The 5,243-nt window shown below is 39.0% G+C and overlaps 1 non-coding gene across 1 annotated transcript; it reads right to left on the bottom strand.

Moving 5' to 3' along the window:
• Positions 1-1,310: 1,310 nt before the first annotated feature.
• On the bottom strand, positions 1,311-1,442 carry LOC114008986 (small nucleolar RNA SNORA51). The gene has a single exon (XR_003550468.1). It is a non-coding gene; the product is annotated as a small nucleolar RNA SNORA51 (small nucleolar RNA).
• Positions 1,443-5,243: the final 3,801 nt, after the last annotated feature.

The raw sequence follows: 5,243 nt of genomic DNA on the forward strand, positions 1-5,243 counted from the left end.
TTTTACAAGGAACTAACCCTACTGACACCTTGATCTTGGACTTCTAGCCTCCAGAACTGTGAGACTATACATTTCTGTTATTTAAGCTGCACAGTGTGTGGTATTTTGTCCTGGCAGCCCTACAAAACTAATATAAGACCTCTGGGCTTGGTCTTCCATCTACCTGGGATGTTCTTTCCACACCAGGTACCAGACACGTTTCTGTAACTCCTTCGGCTCTTTATTCAGTAAACGATTCTCTGAGTACTTTACTATAAACGTTAGCACCTTTCTCCAATTGGTCCTGCCTCCCCTCTTTCCATTATTTTTATTCTTTAAAACACGTTTTACATATGTATCGTGTTTAATCTATTTCCCTCAGTACAATGTAAGCTCCAAGAGAAAGGATGTTGTTTATTTTGTGCACTGCTGAATTCTTAGCACACTTGCATATATTAGTCACTCCATCAATGTTTGTTGAATGAATGAATGAGTGACTCTGTCCCTTTCTCCACCACTCTGACTGCTATTATCATTGAAGTCTAGGTTCTCATTACTTCTACCTACACTATGGCACTGGATCTTAATGGTCCTTTTGGCTGTTGGCCTCATCTTCTCTAATTCATTCTCTAAGTCAATTCTAGGACCTCTTCTTTCCCATTGTAAGAATCCTTTACTGGCTGTATGATAGGCTTCTGGATAAAGCTGAGTTCTCCTATGGCATGAGAAAACTATACTAGGGCAGTAGATTGTCTGAAATCATAGCTACTAACAATTCCTGCTATCCCTGTCACTTATTTTGCTCCTGGTACTCTTTGTTTCCCTTTATTTTAAATCTGGGAGGGTCCTATAACTTGGTTTGACCAATAGAATATGCAGAAGAGATATGTGATTACAAAATCTATGCCAATATGACTAGGGATAGAGACAAACCTCCTTTCAGAGCCCTGACCAAAGGGAAAAATTATGAGCAGTTAAATTGTTGTCATTGTTGTATAAATCAAATTTAAGAGTGGGGGACTTGTTAGACAGCAATAGGTATTTGAAATTGTAGCTTTACTCTAAACACTGCCTCCACCTATCCAGTCTGCTAGGCTGTATTACTGCAGTTCTACAAGTGTACTGTGTACTCTTTTTGTCTCTCTCACATCCTTACACCCCCCCCACACACACACACACATGTCCTTGAGCCTTTCCACATATTGTTTTCTTCCCTTTACTTAGAGAGAACTCCTCTCATTTCTCACCTGGTTAACTGTGACCTCAGTCTTCGGGCTCTAACCATAGTCAACATTTTCTTTCCTTTATCTTCTTTTTTTAAAAAATTTTCTCCATGTCCCCCCATTCACAGTACAGACTATGCACAGGGCCTGGGCTGATGTGTGTTTGGGATAGATGTGCTCTGCCTCCTCTTTCTATCCAGTCAGTATGGGAACACAGCCTGTGGTAAGTACCAGGAGGCCCTTCATGGTCTCTTTATGTGCTGAGAGCCCCCTAACTTTCCAGAGAGCACTTGGCACCTGTATTCTAGTCATCTCTTGATTGATAGTCTCCTCTACCAAAGAGAAAGCATATTGAGGGTAAGAAAAACTTTTTATTCACCTCTCTGGCCATTGTACTTAGCTCTGTGCCTGGCACAGATAAGCATTTAGTAAAGGATTTTGAAATAATGAATTGTACCAAATGACTAAAATGTTCATACTTAACAATTTACTTGGCATAGAGGGGTAAGATTAAAATGCATGAAACAATTAGAGAGCAAAGCAAAACAGTATAAAACTAAGTACTGAATGTTCACAACTTCAGAAATACTCTTATCTTGATAATTGGTCCATGCTATATTAGGTTCTTCATATTAGTAGTAATTAGAATAATAATGATCCATTACAATGAAAACTTTAGTTTTCAAAATGCTTTCGCATGCATTATCTCATTTGACTCTACTCCAATTATTTAGGGACAAAGAAGTCATAGAATCACTTATGCCACATCATGTAACATGAGCAGGTTTTCCTGTCATTTATTCTTTGCTGAACTCAGTTGTTTGGGAACCGGATTGTCACTGTGTGTGAGCTTTAGGAGAAGGTGCAACTTATCTGCTCCCCAATGAACATAACGAAACATAGTGTTCTCAAAAAAAGAAGCTACTCCAGACACTTCTGGCCAAAAAGAACCACAGAAACTCCTTCTAGAATACAAACAGAGGAACATTTAATATATTTAATAAATGCAATTTTTAGAGAGTTTTTTTTAGAGAGTATTTTTATTATTTACTAATTTATTAATTAAATTATTTTTTTGCTATAGGGTGAGTGTGCTCACTAGAGAGACAGAGAGAAACAGAGAGACATGAGAAATCACCCCCTGGGGGTATGGCCACGCTGCGACCCCTGATCCCTTCTCCTCTTAGGATATTGGGCATACACGCACACATGCCCAGCATGAGTTTAAGCCACCAGGTCTGGGACTCAAACTGCAGTTGACAAAGCAAGAATAAATGCAATTTAATGTCCTCAAATTTAATAGCTGAGTGCATTCCATTTAGAGATACTCGTTCATTTTCAGAATGGTAATTGTATCTCAAAATATCCCAAGGTTCTCTACCTAAAAGCAGAATAACATCATTCAAAACCAACAGGATGATTAATTGTGAATTGAATTAAACCAGATCAAAATAATACCTCATCTATTATAGCTTCCTTATCATTAATAGGTACTATTTATTGAACAGCTACTAGGAGCCAGATATCACATCAGGTACAATCTGCAATCCTTCACAATCTGTAACCCTCAGCTATTCCCAAGAGGTAGGTGCCATTATCCTCATTTTACAAATGAGAAATCTGATGCTCAAAGAGGTAAACGTGATATCACAACATAGCTATTAAGTGGTTGAAACTTGAACTGAGATAACTCTAATTTTAAAACTACTGCTTCCTCTACCTTAAAAAGGTTTGCAAACCAGAGAATACATGAATATTTTAGGGTTCCTACTAATGTTAGGAACCTGTCATTTCAACTGTTTCTCATTATTGCTCCTAATGAAAACATGAATAATTAATTGAGGACTGACAGTTGTCTTCTGATACAAAACACTAGGAGTTGCAGATGGGTCCTCCCTACATGACACCATAGCAACCAGTTGGAAAATGAAAAAAAAAAAAAAAAAAGTCCTTGATCACATAGTTGCTTTCTTTCATTCTAGGTCGAAGAAAGAAAGAGATAAGTAACCCGACTTCCTATTCTTTTGACGTCATATATAACCAGAACATTCATGTTCCCAAAGCTATATCTCCTCCTTAAAGGATCTCAAAGCATTCTAGTAGCTTCCAAGACAAAAATGCCACCTGAACTGGAAGAATAAACTTATCAAAAAGGGTTTATTAGGGCTTTCTAAATTCCCTGTTGGACAAAATCTGTACCAAGGATCTTAGCTCACCAGCCTCAGGGAATTTGCTGGAAGACTGTGAAACCATTCCTGATGACTCTCCAACCCAGTTCCCACTGCCAAAAGATTCTCTCTGCTAAAATCTTTCCTCCCAACATCTGAGTCTTTTAGATTCCAGAGAGATAAATGGAGTTGCTGGGACTGGTATTCAATTCTGCTCAGGGATTTTTCTAACATATCACTTTTATAATTTAGAGATTTAATCAATAAGAAATGGGGTCTCTATAAGAGAATAGGGCCTGTTGCCTGTTGATGAACTCTGTTTGGAAGGCAAAAGAGGATGACATGGGACGGGGTGGGAGGTGTATAAGGAAGGACTTTCCTATTGAAGAGGCCTTTCAGCAATTTTGAATAATGAATAGAGATTGGCCAAATGGACATATTAGCAAGTGTACATATGTGAAATGATATGTGTGTGTGTATGTGTGTGTGTTTGTGTGTGTGTGTGTGTGTGTGTGTGTGTGTGTGTTCGTATGGGGAAACGGGAGATAAAGGGTGATGGACCCAGCATATGGTAGTCCAGATACACTTCACACATGCAGTTTACTCTTTCTGCCACCACCTGACCTGGCCTTACCTTCCTTGGCTGATTAATAATGAATGATCCGTTTTCAGGCTACAACTAGCATGTCACTCTCTCCATGATGCCTAGTATCCCAGTTCCAGAATAAGTTGCTTGCTTTGTAATTCTCCCAAATGGTAACTGCTGACTTATAGCTAGACTTTAAGGTCTTTATTTGCTGCTGTAACAAATCACTACCATGTAGTGGCTTAAGGCAGCAGAAAGATATTCTCTTACAGACCTTTAGGCCAAGTCTGAACTGAGTCTTGCTGGGCTAAAAGCAAGGTATAAGTAGGACTGCGTTTTTCTGGAAGCTTTGAGAAATCCCTTCCTTGCCTCTCCCATCTTCCCATGGCTGCTGGACTTCCATGGATCTGGTTGCATCACTCCAAGCTCTGATTCCATGGCCAAATTGCTTTCTCTTTGTGTAATATCAAATCTCTGTTTCCTGCTTTTAAGGCCACTTGTGATTGCATCTAGGGCCCACCTGATGATCCAGGATAATCCCCTCACTTCAAGATATTTAGCTTAATCACCTTTGCAAAGTCTTTTTGCCATTTAAGGTAAAAAATTCACAAGTTTTAGGGACAAGGACCTAAATATTTAGCCTGCTACACAGTCTTTGTTATTGTGGGCATGATGTTGTTCCCCACGCTGTCTCTAATGCCATGCACGGTTGTCCAGCCTATACATGTTTAGTGGCTACATGTTGAAAACAATGAACAAAATTAGTGGATAGATGGAAAAATTAATGCTTAAGCCATAATCCAAGCCATGTGAGTATGACTATTGACGGAGCTGGACACAGAGTAAGGATAGATCATGTAGGGTTATATATAGCATAGCAAGATCTCAGTCTTTATATGATAGGCCATAGGGAGCTGCTGCAAGACTTTGAATAGAAGAACCTTTTTTTTTTTAATATTTTTAGAGAGCTTTCTTTTTCTTTTTCTTTTTCTTTTTTTTTTTTTTTTTTTTTTTTTTTGTTTTGCCATAGGGCATGTGCACTTGCCGGAGAGACAGAGACAGAAAGCGAGAAATCACCCCCCCCAAGAGGGATGTGCACACTACAATATCATCTCCTCTCAGGATCTTGGGCATACATGCTCATGCACCCAGTGTGAGTTTTAGGTTGCCAGGTCTGGGACTCGAACCTTGGTTGACTACGAGAGATTCCAGCAATGTAACCATTATGCTATATGCTGGCCCCAGAAGAATATTTTTAAAGACCTTTATGTTCCCATAAAAAAATGA

The sequence above is a fragment of the Tupaia chinensis genome, unplaced genomic scaffold (assembly GCF_000334495.1).
Source record: "Tupaia chinensis unplaced genomic scaffold, TupChi_1.0 Scaffold000425_1, whole genome shotgun sequence".
Lineage (NCBI taxonomy): Eukaryota > Metazoa > Chordata > Mammalia > Scandentia > Tupaiidae > Tupaia > Tupaia belangeri.